Source organism: Leopardus geoffroyi, chromosome A1 (genome assembly GCF_018350155.1).
Source record: "Leopardus geoffroyi isolate Oge1 chromosome A1, O.geoffroyi_Oge1_pat1.0, whole genome shotgun sequence".
NCBI classification, from domain to species: Eukaryota; Metazoa; Chordata; class Mammalia; order Carnivora; family Felidae; genus Leopardus; species Leopardus geoffroyi.
Window position 1 is genome coordinate 39294598 of NC_059326.1, and position 22225 is coordinate 39316822.

The window sequence follows — 22225 nt, forward strand, 5'->3', positions numbered from 1 at the left end:
TACCACCATGTATCCTGTGGTTTAATAGCACAGTGATTCAAATTGTTCTTTTAATTGTGCGTCTCAATCATTTTTATGATTTATTGTTTTCTAGAAGAACTAGAATGAGAATCCAACAAGTTAAAAACATCAAAGTCTTTTGAGTCTGACAGAACTTTTTATGAGTCCTGCCTAAGCCCACTCTTTGAATAGGATAGTTAACTCCCCAAAATATCCATTTTTAATCTATCAAATGGTGGGAACTTACTTCTAATACATGATGTTGCTATGAGAACAAAGAAAGGTGGAGAACACACCATAGTGTGATCAAGGATTATTAGTTTTTGTCTTTCCACCATGCCTACTCTTGGTCATTACTTTGAACTAGGATCAACAATCTTTGAGTTTTGGCTGGAACATGCATGTGGCAGTTTAATCTAGGTTTGATCTAGAGAGGCAAGGCCAGACATGAGGTTTTGTTAGATGAGGGTCATGAACAGAATTTGAATCATTATTTTAAGCCTCTCCCATCGTTAGCAATATAGTTAATGGTTTTCAGAAGGCAAAGTGATCTTCAAGGTATTGTTTGATAGTAGAATCAAAATGTTTTGGTGTTATTCTCAATTTCTCCTTCCTTTCAGGTATCTCTAAAATAGCTCTAAGAAGGAATAAGGCTTTAGCTTCCCAAATTGTACTGAATACTGAAATCATGTAGTGAGCTTCTAAAACTCTGGATGACAGGGTCATAGCCCATATCAATTAAATCTTTATGCCTGTAGGTAAGAGCCAAGAATAAATATAAATGTTTTTAAAGACCCCTCTCTCCCTCTTCCTCCTGATGATTTGACTGTGCATCAAAGTTTAAGATTCACTGGCTTTGGGAAATATTCTCTTTCAATTTGAGGTTCAAACTAAGAGTTTTATGTAGGCCAAAAACCAGATTAAATTAAATATAGTCAGTCAAGCAATAAAATAAAAATGATCTAAAGTTATTTACTTTTCATTATCAGCTGTTGATAAAGATTATAAATTGTCTTCAAATATTGTCAAGTGTTATTGTTTATTGTCTAATGTGTGAAATAACATAAAGTTTACATTACTTTACTTGTATATTGTAAACACAAATTTTTAGCTTTCAGGGTTTGGATTCAAATGGGGACAGGGCATACATAAGTGGCAGAAATGTAATGTCGGGCAGACTATCTAAATGCAGATATCTAAGGATGGTCTCGCTGTCAGTTTTCTCATTGAAAATGCAATGTTTCCTGGGTTTTATTCTTCCATCAAATCCAAAAGAAGGCGTGATGACATATAGTCATCACCGTTTAGCTAAAATGGCTTTTAACTGTATTCAGCAGGACTTTCTATTAGAAGTTGTGTAATAAACTCCATTATCAAGTAGATATTACCAGAAATCGTTATCACTAACTCAAGTTGTATTATTTTGTGAATTCTTCTAGTATGTCTCATTTTATGATACTTGTTTCCACCTAAATTTGTTATTTTCTTCTCTTGATTGTTTCTCTAACACTACCATCACTTAGTTGTCAACTGTAACAGCCTTGTTTATTACATGTACTATTACAATTTTTCATTATTTAGGCAGAATTTACTATTGCTGAAGAATTAGAAGGTTTACCCTTATCTCTAAGTTTTATACATACATATATATGTATGTATGTATGCTTCTTTGGTATGTCACACAAATTCTCTTCACTCAATGAGCTGTTGACAAGATGTAGACATTGTGTCAGGAAATAGATCTATCACACAAAATAACCCAATTGCCTGCTTAATGGTAAACACGCTGAAAAGAAAATAGTGAAAGCATAGCTCAAGTAATCATATCCAATCATGATCATTATGTTGGATGCCTTTTTATAAGAGTGCTAGGTGGTATTTTTCTCCCTTTTTTTCTTTTTAATGTATGATGTCAATACACATATGCTGTTAGAAAAAAATTACCATATATCTCAATCTAGCAATATGTACTTATTAATTATTTGCAGTAAGGACCAAGAATCATAACATGATGACATAATAACCTAAACATATTCTATATTTTATTTTATGTAACTTATATTATATAAGAATCTAAGTCCAGTCACAATGTTGCCATCAAACACTACTGACAAAATATAAGCTCATATTATAGCTTGTATAAATAATTAAAATTTACTACCAAGTTAATTTTAAAAAGCACTTGCACAGTCAGATCATGCTGGTTTTATGAACTGTTTATGCAGCAGCGGGGTAACTTTACGAAATCTATGTACATTCTGAATAAAAAGCATTAAGTATTCATGAGGTTATTGTGTGATGTGTCTGGCAATACAGTGTGCATACATTATATGGATATATAAATTGAACTCAGTGTTTTAAATATAAAACAAATAATGCTTACTATTTACAAAAGGATGCTTCATGCAAATTCTAGAAAATTTAAGTTTTTAAAAGTAACCAGATACAGTATAAAATTGATGGCATATACTACACAATAATTTTAGGAAGTTACTAACTTCCCAATTTTTTACAGGAAGAAATCCTTCAATTTAATTTATTCACATTGCTTTTTGGTGCTCAATGTAATCCAGTAACTGCCTGAAAAATATGCATGTATTTCTTAACTGATTGTTGGTGCATAGCCAAAAGTGTATATTCACACAAAACAAATTCCTACATTTTAAAATCATGTCTTAACAAAATCATGTCCTACACATTATCCATAAATAACACTTTTGGAAAATTCAGACTTCATCTTTTCTTTTTAAAGTTGATCCATACTTCTTTCTGTATTTTCAGACTTATTTATTTATTTATTTATTTATTTATTTATTTATTTATTTTTGGTATTTATTGTCTGTACAGAAGCACTGAGATTTTTTTTTAATATTTATTTATTTGTAAGAGCAAGAGAGAGAGCACGAGTGGGAGAGGGGCAGCGAGCTAGCTAGCTAGAGAATCAGGAGCAGGCTCAGCACTGTCACTGTCAGCACAGAGACTGATGTGGGGCTCCAACCAATGAATCGTGAGATTCATGAATCATGACCTGAACTGAAGTCAGAAACTCAACCAGCTGAGCCACCCAGGTGCCCCAAACACTGAGATTTTTGATGATTCTCCAGATAGTTTCTCTTCATCAATCATATCTTCTCAACTGAACAACAGATTTCAGATATTCACATAATAACATCTAACTTCTTTTCAACCCCATATCATTTACCACTTTGCATAGTGCCTGATGGGATAAAGTATACATTCTATATTGTTTTCAAATTAATATCCACCCCTAAACCCATCAATCTGAATTAAGTCACTATTGCATCACCTGTGGTCTATATGCATTTTTAACCTGTTACTAACACTGCTACTGTAAGGCTAATGTCATACACGACAGCTTCAAATCCAAATAATTTTATGCGAATATCACTTTCCATTCTACTTTAATACTGGGATTATTAGAATCACTTTCCGTGGAGAAGTGATTCTTGTAGCATGTATAGAAGTTGAGTCCATCACCTTAATTTTATTAATGTGAAGTACAATCCACTCAGATTACATAGTAACGATAAGTGTCCTACAATAAAAAGTGTGCTGTGCAGAGAACATATTACATCGGTGACCAGTACTGACCCCTCGTTGCCAGTTTGTTCCAACCCCTGTTCACAGTGTTGCCTTCAGTTTCTGTATCATTGAGACATTTGTTTTGTGAAAGATCTTTCTTTATCCTTATGCTAATAAAGAAGCTCATGCATTTCAAAACAACAACTAAATCCATTTTTGTCTCTCGTTTATTTTGAAAGAAAAATCTTTCAGAACTTGTTAAAAATAATATGAAGAGGTCTATCAGAAGCAAATACAGCATTCAATTACCATCAACTTTATTTAGCCAATCCTTCTGGTACATTCAAATCCTTCTATAAAACTTGTAATAAAAGGGTATGATTGCTAAATTTGATAACCTCATAAATTAAAATTCTAGTAAAACTTTTTTATAATTGGAGAAAACATTTTAATTGAATAATTTGTAAACTCTGTGAAACTTCAAAAACATAACTAGTATCAGGACACTCAGTACATTGTTAACAAATTATCCTCATCACAAGGGCCCTGATAAGAGGGAGACAGGAGAGTCAGAGATGAAGAGGGGACAGGATGGCAGAAGCCAGAGGTGACAGAGATTTGAAGATGTCGCACTTCTGTCCTTGAAAATGGGGGAGATTTCTCAAGTAAGGATACAGGCCTCTAAGGCCTGGAAAAAGCAAGAAAAGAAACTCTCCTAGGTTCTCCACAACATAGCCTGCCAATACATGGATTTTAGGTCTTTTGACCTCTATAATTGAAGGATAGTAAATGTGTGTTGTTTTAAGCCACCAAGCTTATGGTAGTTTGTTACAGCAACAATAGAAACTTAATACCCTGAAAAAGCACTTTGCCATTGTTTCGAAGGTGAAGAAGAAGGTTGTTTAAAAAGTTTTATTTATAATTTTAGCTTTTATTTAATTTTTTTAATGTTTTATTTTATATTTGAGAGGGAGAGAGAGAGAGAGCACCAACAGGGGAAGGGCAGAGAGACAGAGACAGAATCTGAAGCAGGCTCCAGTCTCTGAGCCATCAGCAGAGCCTGACGTGGGGCTCGAACTCATGAACTGTGAGATCACGACCTGAGCTGAAGTTGGACGCTTAATCCACTGAGCCACCCAGGCACCCCTATAATTCTAGCTTTTTCTTAGCATTTATTATGAGCCATCTCTGTGCTAATCACATATCTCAATACTTCAAAAGGGAAGAGATAAAATTTATCCAAGTTTTCTTTTTGTAGCAGTTTGTTCTTCTACCAATTAATAGAACTGAAATGCAGTTTGGTATTTAGATGTGTTTATTATGTTTACTTTTTGTAATCAAGATAGGATGAAAATGCCTCTTTATTAGACAGATGTTTAGGGGCACCTGGGTAACTCTGTCAGTTAAGTGTCTGACTCTTGATTTCAGCTCAGGTCATGATCTTGTGGTTCATGAATTTGAGTCCCACATCGGACTCTGCTCTGACAGTGAAGAGCCTGCTTGGGATTTTCTCTCTCTCCCTCTCTCTCTGCCCCTGCCCCACTCTCTCTCATTCTCTCTCTCAAAATAAATAAAAATACTTTAAGAAAAAAAAATAGATGTTTAGTTGTTTTGACTACTCTTGGATCTTACTTAGAAAACCTAATCCTAACCCTAATTGTAAATATTCTTGGTGGCATGGTGAGCTTTTATCAGTGCCTTTTAAAAATTCCTCAAGCTCTGGGACGCCTGGGTGCCTCAGTGGGTTAAGCTTCCGACTTTGGCTCAGGTCATGATCTCATGGTTTGTGGGTTTGAGCCCCGCATCTGACTCTCTGCTGTCAGCATAGAGCCTGCTTCAGATCTCTCTCTGTCCCCCTCTCTCTCTGCCCCTCCCCACCTCAAAAATAAATAAACTTTCAAAATCATAAAGTAAAATTCCTCAAGTTCTGCAAATTCTCAGATTTTTACAAGATGAACATTTATTTTTGGTCTGAATTTAGTGTATTAAAATTTGATCTCACAACCTATTAACAGTATTCATTAATGCTCTTTACCTTATAATCTCTCCTTTTCTGCGTCTGGAAACATAATGGGTTGTATTTCTTCAACTCTTTTGAAAAGTATGGCCATTCCATTGGCCAATAAAATGTGAGAATAAGAAATAGCTGTCAGTATACTATAGTAACTTTAAGTGCCAGTGCACATCTCCCTGTCTAGACACAGGTGAGTCATTGCATGGACACGGGGCCTCCGTTAGCCTCCACCCTTAGTCACTTGCCTGTCTCTTTTTAAGCTTGTTTTATAAACAAGAAATAAAATTTTGTTTTCGGCCAGTGAGGTGTTGGGTTATATTTTATAAACCACCACATCACAATCTACCCTGATTGATATGCTTCCACCCAAAAGTAATTTCAATGACCAAAAAACTACAGCGTAATTAATCACTCTATTTTTTGTTCTTTACTCTCATTGATTTTATCCATCATCATTATGAGATCTATATTCAATTTTGGGGCGAGGATGATAAACATCTGTTTCCTGATTATCTATAGATTCTCTAAAAAAGAATATATTTTAAATAATCAATAAAAATCAACTGAATTTCTGTTCGTAAATTTAATTTCCTGTGTGAAAATTATATCCCTGGGGCATACCAGCTTAATAAAAGTTTGTTTCAGTTACTGTTCCAGACAGGTTTGCTGTTGGGTTTGATATAAGAAACGAGTAAGGAGGGAATATCTGCTTGATCTTCAAATGCAAAGTATAAATTTTAAAGTTATTTGAAAGGAGTAAATTTGAATTAAGAATTTTATTGGAATGTGCATCTGATCTTTCTCCTTGTTTACAACCTTATTCTGTTCTTAAATTTTTGTGAAGCTATAGACCCCTCACGATATTAAATTCTCTCTGTCATATTCAGTGATTTAATGTTCTACCCTTGAATGTTTCATTTCTACAACAGGTGAGTTATGTGTGAGCCTAAGGCAAAGCTCTAGCTTCCTTCTTCCACACGACTTTGCCATTTCCCATTCTCCAAATACACTGAAACACACACTCTCTTTTTCACAAATACACGTACCCACACACAAAAACACAGAAACTAATGACTATATACACAGAAACCTATGACTATCTCCATTTGTCATTAAGAATTGTATATGAAGCCACAAAATTGTACATGATGCCACAAAAGAAGCTCCAGTGGAATACTATGTAGATAATAATACTTAATTGAACTGGTTGATTACATGCTCTTGTATTTTAACATATATAGAATTTACAATATTGTTCTAAGATTACCTGAGACAACAAACTACTTTTTTAAACCATTCTTTGGGTCTTACATTACATCATGCACTCATCCCATCTACACAGGAAAAAGAAATCATGAGCTATTTTTTCAGTGTATGACATAACTGTCTCCCCACTCCATTTTTACTAATATGCAGAGTTCCAGATTTTCATTTCCCCACATTAAATGTTTCTTCCCAGATTATATTTTTCATATTGCATTGGTCCACCTACTCCGCACTTCATGTGTCCATCATCACTGGGTACCGATGTCAGAAGAAGTTCAATGTGGATTTGTTTTATAACAGTTTTACTGTGATATAATTCACATGCAAATCTATACACCTTTTAAAAATGTACAATTCAGTGATTTTTAGTAAATTCACAGGGTTGTGTGCTCATCATTACTATCTAACATTAGAATTTCTTATCACTGTTTCTAAAAGCCCCATACACACATTAGTACTCACTTGCCATTACAGTAGTCCCCTCCCCTTTCATAGTTTTGCTTTTGTAGTTTTAGTTACCTGAGATCAACCATGATTCAGAAGTAGATGATTCTCTTCCTGAAGTATGGGCAAAAGGGAAATAGTAGCCTAATAGTGTGTCACAATGTCTATATCATTCCACTCACTTCATCTCATCACACAGGCATTTTATGATTTCACATCATCACAAGAAGCATGAGTGCAATACAATTTGGTTATTTTGAGAAAAAGATCACATTCATATATCTTTTAGTACAGTATATTGCCATAATTGTTATATTTTACTATTGTTTTTGGTCTCTTGCTCTGCTTAAATTATTACTTAAGATTTACCATAGGGGCGCCTGGGTGGCGCAGTCGGTTAAGCGTCCGACTTCAGCCAGGTCACGATCTCGCGGTCCGTGAGTTCGAGCCCCGCGTCGGGCTCTGTGCTGACAGCTCAGAGCCTGGAGCCTGTTTCAGATTCTGTGTCTCCCTCTCTCTGCCCCTCCCCTGTTCATGCTCTGTCTCTCTCTGTCTCAAATAAAAATAAACGTTAAAAAAAAAAAAAGATTTACCATAAATATGTATGTACATGAAAAGCAGTGTATATAGGGCTTGATACTATCTATGGTTTCAGGCATCTACTGGAGGTCTTGGAACGTATCCCCTGTGGATAAGGGGGCACTACTGTACTCTCTTGCAAACCAGCCTTGTTGACCACTTATCTCTATGGACTTGCCTATCCTGGACATTTCACATAAAAGGACTCATGAGCAACTGTACAGTTGAAAGCAACTAGACAAATACACTAGATATTATTTATTTTGACGGAGAGAGAGAGACAGAGAGAGAATCCAAAGCAGGCCCCACACTGTCAGTGCAGAGCCAGATGCAAGCTCAAACCGAAGAACCATGAGATCATGACCTGAGCCAAAACCAAAAGTTGGACGCTTAACCAACTGAGCCACCCGGGAGCCTCATAAAATTAACAAAAAAATGTAATGTTCCACTGATAGGAGACTTTACCTACATAAACAGTTGATTCCGTTTATATTTTCTAATCTGCAACCTGAAACCTTTAAAATAAGGAATAGTTCTAGACACTAGAATCAATCAATGAAAATAATAGATTCTGTTTAAACAGGCAAGAATACAGATTTTACTAAAACTTAAAGTCTATAATAATTAACTTATTATTATCAGTTATTGTGATAGAGAAGTGGAACTAAATACTTCCATGGGGCAAAGAACTAATGGGAGATATATCTTTTGGTATACCTTATAACAAACTTCAGACAATATTCAAATACTACCATGTGATTTTTCTTATGATAAATTATTGCTATTTAGGCTTAGCAAAATTTCATTTTGTCTTTTTCAATTTATTCATATATATATTCATATATACATAGATATATACATATATATGTATAAATATATATATATATATATATAAACAAGAGGTAACTTTCTAGAAATGTTTGAAAAGAAAGATACTGAAATTTTAACCTAAGGATTAATTTATATTTTTAAATGCTTGGAATTAGTTATTTGGAAATTTACCTCCATAGAATCATTCTTTACACTTCTCTGTATAATGCAATAAACAATAAAAATCACATATGAAGTAAAATATCATATTACTTGGTTTATTCTAAGTTACCAATCATGAAATTTGAATATTCTGGAAGAAGGAAAAACTTTCAGAGAAGTCTTAGTTTCACAAAATTGTTAAGGGGAAAGTTATGCTTTTCTGATGATTTGAGTAATATGAATAAGTTATTTGCCCTTAAAGTAGCAGAAAGAATTAATTTTTGAGCACAATGAAATTAAAAGGCTTTAGCTTGCCTGATCTGAACAAAGTAAGATGAATTTTTAATACAGTGAATTAATTAGGCACATAATGAGAAATAGAATATATAATATTTCTAATTCAGATAAATCGCAAAATATCCCAGATCCTAAAAGAAATAAATATCATTCATCATAGACACACCTTAAATTATGTTTATTGGAAAATATTAATGGCAACAGATATAACAGAAACGTTAGATGAATTCTATTGCTGATTTAGTTTCACGAAATTACATTTCATTTTGACCCTCATCTGTAACTTTCTGCAGAGTTAATCTTAGGACATTACTCATTTTTGAAGGTGTTAATGTACCATAAAGGATTTGTATTATCGTTAGACATACTATCTATGCCAGGTGTTACATGTTCTCTGCATCTGCCCTGAAGTTCATTTAACAGCTTATAAATCTTTATGACCATATGATGTGTTTCTGTGATCACTTGCATCCTTAAAAAGATTCTGAAACATATGAGATTAAGTTATTTTTAAACTTTTTTACATAACACAGTACCTATGGATTAATTTTAATACTTTTGACTTACATAATATTTAATTTCATAGTTTGAACAACTTTCAGTGTATACGTCTATACATATATGTGATTATATGTTAACATGCAATATGATATAGTGACTTGGGATCTAATCTCTGCATTGAAAGACACTTTACATTTCAGTAGGAGGAAGGGGAGGGTGGGTGATGGGCATTGAGGAGGGCACCTGTTGGGACGAGCACTGGGTGTTGTATGGCAACCAATTTGACAATAAATTTCATATTAAAAATTTTTTTTTAAATAAAAACACTTTACATTTCCCAGACTTAGTGCCCTAATCTACAAATCATTGTATGTGAGCTAGATGATTTATAAGCATAGCATTTTTTTGAATTTTTTTGTTCTATGATCAGTACTAAATTGCAGGGTCGCATAAAATGATGTATATTTTATTTCATGTATTCAATACATTCTTTAGCCAATCACAAGTACACTGTACAAAAATATATTTATTTTATTTACATTTATTTTGCATTTCATATTTTATGACAAATATACCTAACCATACATCTTTTTGTGCCAGTTGTGTAGAATTCATATTAACTAGCTGAAGAAATAGAGTCAAAGGAAATTTTTATATAATTTGATCACTCAGGTACCTGAGGAATAGAGTCAGGAAAATATTTAATTAAAACTTTTTTTGTAAATCAAATTATTTGAAAAATATAGGCTAACATCTATATCTAAAAATATAAAACAATTTGACAAATCCTGTTTTATTTTTTTAATAAATCCTATTTTAAAATAAAAGGCAGATACTGAATTTTAGTCCTTATAATTTATTAGTTAGCAATCTATTAAAATCTGTTTCATAACCTATTATAAGAGCTAAGAAGTTTTCTCATATTATAGAAACTTCTGTAGATGTCTGGCATGCTTACTGAAAAAACACATTTCTGAACACCACAGCAAACCCACTGAATCAGAATTATCAAGGGCATATGACTATTTTCTCCCTTATCTCCCTTCCCTTTCCCTTTTTCCTTCCCTCCCCCTCTCTTCCTCTCTTCTCTCTGTTTATTCTTTCCTTTTTTCCTTTTTCTTTCTTTCTATGAAATATCCCTGTAGTTCTTACCAACAGCAATATTAAGGAAAACTTCAGATTTAACATTGGAATATTTAGAGTTTAGATAACATCTAGCTTTATGGTACATTTAATTAGTTTGAAAAGTTGTATGCATCATTAGTCCACAGCCCATAACCTTTAAAAAAATTTTTGTCCTTTATAGGGCTCTCAAAAGTTTTCTATCTTTATCCTATATATATATATATATATATATATATATATATATATATATATTAGTTTATTTGTTTCAAGAGAGACAGAGACAGCACAAGTGAAGGGGGAGGCAGAGAGAGAGAATCCCAAGCCAACTCTGCACTGTCAGCACAGAGCCCGACATGGGGCTCGAGTCAGGAAACCAGGAGATCATGACCTGAGCTGAAACCAAGAGTCTGACCCCTAACCAACTGAGCCACCCAGGCACCTCAATTTTTTTCTTATATTGATGATTATAATAGACTTGTTATAAGACTATAACTCAACTTTTCTTTAAGTAAAGCAGATATTCAGCAATGTGTTAGTCACTGACTCTTCTTTTCTGTCAGATTTTTAAAATTACAAGTAAGAAGCAAAGACTCAATATGGCAATATATTGTTTTAGCAGATATCTGGATAAAATTGATAGGCAGTTTCTGTCCTTACTTTTTATTTTTTTTTAACAGTATCACAAGGAGAAAATAGGGCATAATATCTCATAAAATATTTTAGGAAAGCTACATTTCAGTATAGATTTAAACTAGTATGAGTGAGTAGCATGAGTTTCTAGTGTTTTATTTATGTTTATTCATTTAATTCCTGCAATAACTCTATGAGATAGGTAGAAACTTAGGTCTGTTTTTACAGATGAGGGAAGTGAGGCATAAAGACATTAAGAAACTTATTAAAGGCTGTGGCCCAGGCAGTGGAGCTCCAGGGTCTATGTGCATAATCAGTACACTCTATAGACTTTGAGTGTTTTAGCGATGACCACAATCACATATATTATAGTTTAAAAGATAAATTTGCAATGTTGAATGTTCTCCAGTCTAAATTTCTGTTTTTCCTTTTCTCCAGATATTTTTCTAATTATTTCCAATAATTTACTTTTTTCATTAAGAAAGAAGTATATATTACTAATATCTCCAGGTTTTCTTATGATATAAGGAAAACAATTGGAATAAAATTATAGATGTAAAATGATTACTGTTAAGTGCTCATTCTAAATGTTTGAGCAAAACGTTTAGCAAGTTATCACGGGTTTTGTTATCAATTGTTATGTGACTGTGGACCATTTACAGTGATGAGAAAGGAGATTTTAAGTTACTTCATCTTCTTGTAATCTTTCGTCTCTAAATTAGTTCTTCTGAGTCCCTCCGTTTTTTAACTCTTTGGCATTACTCTGTTTTGTCATCTGATGTAATAAGACCCAGATTAATAACTATGCAGTTAGTGTTATCTTCTAATTAACTACAAAAATCTAATATATATCCTTAGATACAGTAAGATTTTTCTTCAGATAGTGAGACAGATAGTGATAGGAGATACGTATTTGTGAGTGTGTGTGTGTGTGTGTACATATATATATATATATATATACATATATATATATATGTATATCTATTGATGTCATTGGCTGATAGATTTGTTATCACACTTAATTGCAAGTACACTTATTTATCTATAACCAGATACAGAGAATCTCTTAAAAACATAGCATGGATTTTTAAGCATCAATTATTACTGGATGGGGGATATTGTCCCCAATAAGAGGCTTTCAGTGTTTTCATATAATTTAAAAAATTACAAGTTTCAAAAAGGTTAATTTTTATCAAATTTTATAAAATTCCATAACAGAATAAGTAGACTTAAGTCCAAAAGAACAGAGTGATAGTTGTATTCATCATATCATGTCTATTCTAAAATAATGGAATGAGGAATATTGGTTAATTATATTCAATCTACTCATTATATTTCATTTTCAACAACTAGTTTTCAAAGTGAAGCATCAGGGGCACAGTGGTAAACAACACTATCAAGACACTGATCCCATGTAGATCATTATTCAGTCTGTGGAGACTGGTAGTAAATAAAACGATAACTCAAATTTTAATAAATGCTTGTAGAAATTAATTAAGTGATGAAACTTCAAAGGAATGATGATGCTATTTTATATAAAGCAATCTGGAAGCCTCTTTGAGAAAGTGTAATATGACCTGAGACCTGATAGATGAGAATGTTTCAGCTGTCAAAGCAAGAGTCCGAATTTGAGGGTGGTGCATTATGATAAAGGTAAAGAAGAGAGACCAACTGATATGGCTGGAGCAAAGAAAGGAAAAGTAAGGGGTTGAATAAATTGGAGATTTAGTCAAGACTGAGGTTATATTATTTCTGATCATAAGGGGTGACTTCAGCGTATATGTAGGGAAAATTCTGTGACTTCTCCAGGTGCTATTGGAATAATAGGCTTCTGTGGTTGTTGTTCCAGAAGAGATATTCACATATGCATTGTTTATCTTTTTCTTTTTGGAATGAGAATCTGTTTGATTGTGGTTTTATTTACTGAGATGAAAATGCTGGGAGCACAACAAGCCAGAAGGAGTTGGATGAGTGGTGAGAAAAACAAAAGCTCTGTTTTGACACATTTTATTTATTTATTTATTTATTTATTTATTTATTTACTTACTTACTTACTTAAATTTGTTTTGTTTTGTTTTGTCTTGGTACATTTTAAGTTTGGGAGGTCTATTAGATATCTAACTTGAAATAAATATTAAAATATCAGTTGTGGAACTTAGTGAAGAGTTGGTAGATATAGATTTAGATTTTTAAAAACATCATAAATCTATTTTTAGCTAAAACCATATAATTGTATAACCAAGCTCATGAAGAGAATGTAGAGAGAATAGATTGGGCCCCAAATCAGGCTGGAAGATGGGAGAGAAGCCAATGTGAGGATGAAGGGAGCAGTGAGTGAGGAAAGAGAAACACCAGGAACCTATGTCATCAGTGTGGTGTCAGGGATCATGGGTGATTGTATGTCTCATGTAAACTCTTCCACTCCTAGATCTGTAGTTAATTTGGAAATACATTCCCCACAGATGCTTAATTGTCTTCTAATCTTAATGAATTTTACATGCCAATAGCAAAATGCTAAGGTTTTTAAAAGGTGTTCTCGATTCTACTTTATTTCTTAGTTTTCTTGACTCATGCCTCTCTGTCAATCTAATGTTTTCTGCATTGAAGGTATCAGGAAAAATAGTTGTAAAGTCTTCATCCTTAATCTATTTATCCTTAAGCCGTTTGATCATTTTGTTCAGAGCTTTTGTTAATCCCTTTTGTACCTATTTGGGATCTAGGAGCAGTAGTTTTGTCCAGTTCTATAAGTCTCCTGTCTGTCTTCTTTTTAACTATTGAGTCTGCCGATTATTTCTTAAGCCCATCTTTTTCTTGTAATATCTTGCTCAGCATATTCAGTAGCAACCAGAACATATTTTTAACCTTCTGTTTTCTAACATTTTCCCTTAAAGCTTCTGACTGAGGAAACAATATTCTTTCCTACTTAGAACAGACAGCAGTATTAATAATTTTGTCACTACCTGATACAGATAATCATCTCTTCAACATTGAGGAATAATTTTGTCACAGATGTCCTCTCAGATTCCAGGCCAGTATTATTGTTTTGAGAGTTGCACCCTTCTTTTGGTACTGATTTCTTTATCACTTTTCCTCCTATTTTACATGACAGACCTGGTTATAAGACTTTAACCCAAATTCATGGAGGCTGGGGAATTTAGAAAGTGGATGGGAATTTTCTGAGCCCTAACAGTATTGTCCACATTACATTATGATTTCTCTTTTAACTTCTTCCCTTTTCCTTCCTAACTTCTTTCCTTTTTTCTTCCTTTTGGTAGAAAAGAAGAAAGAGCAGGACAGAAGACAGAATCAGGTCTGCATAAGAATGAAAGACTGGGTTCCCAAGAAAATGTGTTTGAGTTGGGGTTACTTATAGGAAGTTGTGGAAAAGCGACAGAATGTAAGCTCAGACTTGAAAGATGAACATTTTATTTTCTCTGGATAGAAAGATTGGATAGAGTAATGATTTCCAAAACTGGCTCATCAAAATCTCAAGTTTCTTTTTTTACACGTATAAACACCAGTTTTCATCCTAGACCCATGAAATGAGACTTGCCAAATATAGTACTCTGCATTTTATGTTTGCTGAAAATATAGTATCTCCATTTTATGCATCTTTCTATATTGTGAAAAGAATGTTCTATTTCCTCTGGTTCACAAACTGTTCTTTTCATAATATAGATAGGGAGCTCAAATCAATTCTTAATATTAAAAAAATCACCAGTTTGATCACCACAATAGAATTCTAAACTTCATGCATCTGTGTCATGATCTTTAATTGCTTTGCTTAATATTGTGACATTCTTAGGTTTCCAAGTAATTTTTCAGTACCAGGAAAGGTCTACAAGGCTCATTACAGAAATCTGACTCATACTTTGTGATTACTAAGATTAGTAATTCTAAGCTAGCACATAGATAATTTGGAGAAAATCAGTTTAAATAAATGTTTTTGTGATGCTTTAATTTGACTACATTAGCATCATATTACTAACATAACTTACATAAGTTTCTTCAAAATTGAAAGTATCTGTTTTAGAAGTTAGATCTCAGTTTCAGGCAGGGTATCAGCATGAAACAGATGGCACAGTCAAATTAGAATACTTCAGGGAGTTTTTAATAAAGAGAATATTTATGAAAGTGTGAACGGAGTATAGCATATCAGAAAGGATGGTATGATTCTAAGGAGCTAATAATGGCAAAGCTAGGACCACTTCTAGGACTAAAAGAAGGAAGGTAGGGAGCAATTACCGAAAGGAAAGGAAAGGAAAGGACGATAGCTTGGGAGGCACAGCCACCTCCATTCAACCTACCCTACTCCAGAACGAGGGTAACCCTGTAGGGAAGGAGCCAGAGTAAGAAATGCCCTCACTTCACTGTCCTACTTCTGGCTGACTGCCTTCCAGGGATCTCATTGACTGGCATACACCAGTAGCTAGAAAATAAGAAATGCAACAGATAATGTGATTTTTCTGCAAATGTTCTTTTCCCATATGTTGTATCAAGTTAAATCAGATGTTGGGCCCAACCTATGAGTAAGGTCATTGTTGAATTAATCTGCGTGGACTGCCATAACAAAATACCACAGACTTCGTAAAACGATGGAAATTTAATTTCTTGTTTCACGTTGCTGGAGGCTAGAAGTCCAATATAAGGTGTGTCAGCAGGGCTGGTTTCCAGTGAAGAGACTCTCAACTTGCAGACTGCTGCCTTTTCACTGTGTGCTCACATGGTCTTTCCTTTGTGTGCAATTGCGCAGATTTCTGGTCTCTCTTCCTCTTCTTATAAAGACACCAGTCCTATTGGATTAGGACCCCACCCTATAACCTCATTTAATTTTCGTTATCTCCATAAAAGCCCTGTCTCCAAATACAGCCACATTGGGGGTTAGGGCATCAGCATATCAATTTTGGGGGAATATAGTTCAGTCTATAACATAGGGGATATTCTTAAGATGAGTCTATTTTATTAGTTCAAAATCATGACTACTTCAGCCCGTAAAGCCAGTTAATAATGGTAATTAGTCTATTTTTATAGGCATAAATTTTGAAATATGTGATAAGGAGTAAGTTGTAAAGTTACATATCAATCTTCTAATATATCTATTGTTCTTATCTGTTTTACATATTGATAAAGTACATTTTTTTATGAAGGAGTTAAGGAGTTATAAATAAAAAGTTTTTTTTTAAGGATGCCTTTCAATTTTAGGAACTTCGTAAATTACATAGCTGAAATTCCAAAACTGATTCTTAGAGTGATTTCTACTCCTCTTTTGAGAGAGTAACAGTTTGAGTACTCCCTAGATTCCACTATTGACAAATGATCACTTTTGAGGCAAGTAATGAGAAGTTTTTTAATCCTTATTATTTGATAAAATTATTTTAATTTCTTATAACATTATGAGTTGTGCATTCTTATTAAAATTCCAGCTAGTAATATGCCCACCTCTGTTGGGTATTTATTTAAAATATCAAGAACTCAAAAGCTAATTTTCTTTGGGTTTGCTTTAACTGTTAAGTCCATTTATCACTTTTTTTTTTTCTAAAGGCCATGATGATCTGTGAATCTACATTGCCCAACAGGAGTGATTTCAATTAAAATTATCACCAAGATTCTAAAGGTATTCAGTAAAGGAAAGGTATTTTTTTCTATCCATATCAATACATTTTACTTTTTTATTATTTTTTGAGATTATTTATTTATTTTGAGCGAGGGAGAGCACAGTGGGGGAGGAACAGAGAGAGCGGAGAGAGAGAATCCCAAACAGCTTCCGCACTGTCAGTGCAGAGCCTGATGTGGGGCTTAAGCTCACGAACCAAGAGATCATGACCTAAGCTGAAATCAAGAGTTGGACACTTGACTAGTTGACCAGCTACCCCCCCATATCAATACATTTTTTTTCTTAGATATGGTCCCTAAAGAATAAGTGACAAAAGAAAAAATTATATAAATTGGACTTCATCAACACTAAAAACTGTTGTGCTTCAAAGGACACCATCAAGTGAAAAGATAATTCATAGAATAAGAGAAAATGTTTGCAGATCATATATTTGACTACTTGTATCCAGAAGTAGTAAAAAAATCTCTTACAACTACTAAAAAAAAAGATGAATAGCCTAATTAAAATTGGTTAAATTATTTGAATAGACATTTCTTCAAAAATACATACAAAGTATCATGAAAAGATGCTCTAATTCAGTAGTCATCTGAGAAATCAATATCATTTCACACTCTCTAGGATGACTGTCACAAAAAAAAACAATAACAAATAATGGTCAGGATGTGGAGAAATTAGAACACCCCTATATTGCTTATGAAGATATTAAATGGTGCGGTTCTTTGAAAAACAGCCTGGCTGTTCATCAAAATGTTAAACATAAAGTTTCCATGTGACTAATCAATTCAGCTTCTAGGTATAGAGCCAATAGAAAGTATATGTCCAAACAAAAACTTGTAAATGAAAGTTATTAGCATTATTCATACCAGCCAAAAAGTATAAAGAGCCCACATGTCTATCAAATAATAATGCATAAGCAAATGTGGTATATCCATACATTGGAATATTATTCAGCAATAAAAAAAATGAAGTACTGATGCATAAAATACACAGGTGAACCTTGAAAATATTGTGCTAAGTGAAATCCAGTCACAAAAGACTACATAGTGTATGATTCCATTTATATAAAATGCCCAGAATATGCATATCCAAAGTGACAGCAAATGGAGTTGTGGTTGCTGGCAGCTAGGGTTAGGGAAATGGGAAATGACTGCTAACAGGTATGGGATTCCTCTAGGAAGATGTATATTTTCTAAAATTAGATAGTTGTGATGGCTACACACCTCCTGTGAGTGTACTAAAAACTTATTTCTACACTTCAGATGGATGAATTTATGGCATGTGAATGTTATCTCAATAAAGCTGTTTAAAATCATGACAATTTAAGTGTGTAAACATCTCACCTGTTTTTGTTTGTTTGTTTGTTTGTTTGTTTTTGGCTGATGTTCTTATTAAACTGTTGAAAACTAAATTCTGTTTTAGAGAGATTCCAATAGTGTACACATTGATTAGAATAAGAGCTTATTCAAGAACATAATTAAAATCACTGTGTCTTAAAAACTTTATAAAATCATGTAACTTGAATAGGCCAGTTTGTGGAGGTGATATAAGTGGAGACATTTGCTGAGTTCTCTCCTGTTCAGTCTCTTGTTGATATATCAGGTTCTAAATATAATTATCTTGGATTTGTAGGAACTACACTAAGTATTTTAAACTCATATTATTTCTTTTAAAAAAACGTACATAGGGGCGCCTGGGTGGCGCAGTCGGTTAAGCGTCCGACTTCAGCCAGGTCACGATCTCGCGGTCTGTGAGTTCGAGCCCCGCGTCGGGCTCTGGGCTGATGGCTCAGAGCCTGGAGCATGTTTCCGATTCCGTGTCTCCCTCTCTCTCTGCCTCTCCCCCATTCATGCTCTGTCTCTCTCTGTCCCAAAAATAAATAAACGTTGAAAAAAAAAAGAAGAAAAAAAAAAAACGTACATAGTGTTGAAACATGTGGTGTCTGGGTGCAATCCAAACATCATCACAACTTTCTAAGTTTACAAGATAATGTCCAGTTTATCTCCCAAATGGTTTTATAAAGTTATATTTCCAAAAACAGATTATGAGAATTACCGTTTTACTAGACCACCACCAATGTTGAGTATTAGCATGCTTGGGCAACAATTTTTCAGCCTACCTGAAAAATGAGAGTTAACAGCTATAAAACATCCTCTCCCCAGTAATGTCTGGAACATGGGAAGCACTATTCTTAGTAAGTCAACTAGTTGTTATTAGACTTTGTCTTACTTTTAGTAGTAGTAGTATTTTTAGTAGTCTAATAGTACTTTTAATATTACTGTTACTAGTAATAGAACTAGTAAGGATGATTCTCTTGTATGATTCAACAAATTAACATTGATTGCAATTTAATAACATAATAGCATTTGAATATAGACAATTCACCACCATGAGTTGATTGCCATATTTAAGAGTGAAGTCACCAAAAGCACATTATGTAAAACAATAGTCTAGGTTAAAGGTGACTTTTAAGAGCATACACTTTGAGGTACCTGGATGGCTCAGTCAGTTAAGCATCCAACTCTTGATTTTAGTTCAGGTTATGATCTCACAGTTGGTGGGATCGGGCCCCATGTTGGGCTCTACGCTGACAGCATGGAGCCTGCTTGGGATTCATTCATTCATTCATTCTCTCTCTCTCTCCCTTTCTCTGCCCCTCCCCCACTCACATTTTCTCTGTCTCTCAAAATAAATAAATAACCTTTGAAAAAATATAAAAGCATACACTACAAGGGAACCAGCAACAAGAAGGAAAAAGACTTTTTGGAGGGTAGCTTGCCCCTGTCCCAACCGTAAAGAATGTGGTGGAGAGGTAGCAATCTTGGAAAAAAGAAGCAACACATTTGTCCTATACCAGGATGTGGTAAAGTCCATGGGAAGACCTCACATCTTAGAGCTCATCTGCATTGGCATTCTGGGGAGCACCCTTTTGTTTGTAAGTGGATGTTCAGTGGTAAAAGATTTACTCGAATTATTTACTTGAATTATAGAAGCACAGAAGACCATGTACAGGTAAGAAGAAATTTGTCCAGAATGTTTAAAACGCTTTATGAGAAGTGACCACCTTGCCAAACATATTAAAACACATCAGAATAAAAACAAGGTATCCACTGTAGCAGTACAGTCCTGGCATCTGTGGAAGCTGCATGAGATGATGCTTTGATTACTGCCGGAGGACACACTTATCCTTGCGAATATTCAACAAAGTTCTGTTTCAGATATAGGAACCACTAATACGTCCACCACTAGCAATCAAGATACCCTTACCAACACCGAAATACCTTTATAGCTTGTCACAGTCTCTGGAAATGAGATAGTGGAACAAATATTACACAAAGACTTACTCATTGTGGTTATTTTTATACAGTGGTGAGAATATGGTTCTTAAGTTTTTAGATATCCTTTTATTAATGTGCAAAAATGTTTGGATTGACAGTAACTTGGTTATTTATACATGGCACTGAAATGCCTTACTTTGTATGATATTCCATAGCATATTAAAAATGGTAAAATTGCATGGGTTTTGTAGGTACTTTTGGAATCTAGAAGAAATGAAATTTTGCCAAGTTATATAAAGAGAAAATTGAATATAACAATGTGAATGGTAGTCTAACTAAATGCATCAATGCTGTGGTTTAGAATAGAAATGAGAACATGTTGGAGGCTCCTTGGTGGCTCAATCAGTTAAGCATCAGCCTTTGGCTCAGGCCATAAGCTCATGTTCATGAGTTTAAGCCCCATGTCAGGCTCTGTGCTGACAGCTCAGAGCCTAGACCCTGGTTCGCATTCTGTGCCTCCCTTTCTTTGCCCCTTGCCCACCCCACCCCCTCAAAAAAAAAGTAAATAAACATTAAAAAATTAGAACATGTTGATATTTATCTGTTGTAGGATTTTTAAAAAAATGTTGTGGGGGTCAAAGAAATCATGTTATGATAAAAAATTTTTTTTTGTAATTTTCTTGATGACTGTAATTTCTAGGTGTAACTGACAAATCAAGTTTCCAAGCGAATGTTACATAGTTTATGCACACTTTACTTAGTTTATCAGTTTGTCATTTTGTAGCTAATTATTTTAATTACTTTTAAGCATTACTCTTGTAAGACTTTGAAAACTACATTTTAACTTGGAACTCTAAGGATAGTCACCCTTCAAATCCTGTTGATAAGCCACATTTAATATTTAATATACCAAAATAATGTCTTGTTAATACTCTTTCAATAACGAAGTTGAGCATATAACCAATGTTTAAAAAAAAAAGTTTAAAATGTATAGGTTGAGGTATTTGGGTGGTAAGAAAATGTTACAATGAATTATCCCTTTTCTTGAATATGGGAAGACCAAAAAAATAAGGTATGTTGTGTCTTAACAGTGATTTTTTTAATCCAGTCTTGTTTGGAAAAACCATATGCCTGCCACAGCCTTAAAAGCCATCATGTAAATTGCCAGTAAAGTATAACATATTCAAACATAACAAAATCACTTCCATAGTGGTGATACTCTAACAATATGGATATTCGTCATAGAAAACTAGAGGTTTATGATTTTTTTAAGTATTTTTTTGTCTAGGTAGTCAGTGTACTTAAATATCAACTATTTTCCTTTTTCACTTCTTCCCTTAAAATTTATATGTATCCAGTACATTTAACTGTATCTTTTTTTATTATGCTAAATTTTCCTTTTATTTTTTAATTACCTGTTATATTTTCAATTATTAAAAAGTATACAAAATAAACTTTCATTGCTGCTCTTGTAAGAGTTATACAGTTTTCCTAAATGTATCCCTATAACTGCAGCAGTTCACCTATTTCAAAAATTTGGAATTCTGTTCATTTGTTATCTTTAAGAGCACCTCAGATTTAAAGGCTACCTTATTGTACGTTTAAAGTGTATTGTATCAGTGTGGTAGTTAATGAAATACTACTTTTTCTTTTGAAAATAAACATGTAATATATATATACACACAAATATATGTATATATATACATATGCATATATATGTATATATATAAGCTTTAAAAAAATAAATAAAAGCATACACTTTAGCAAGTTTGTGGGAAATTGTTCTAATATGAGCTGGGTGATGTCTTCTACTATGCTACTCATCATTCACTAACTATTCCCAGGTTGGCAAACAAACAAACAAACAAAAAATAGAAATCAACGTGTAACTTTCCAACAGATTAAAATTTTCAAATACCAACTATTAACATGCCAAATTTTAATAAGCTTAGTGGTACACAAGGC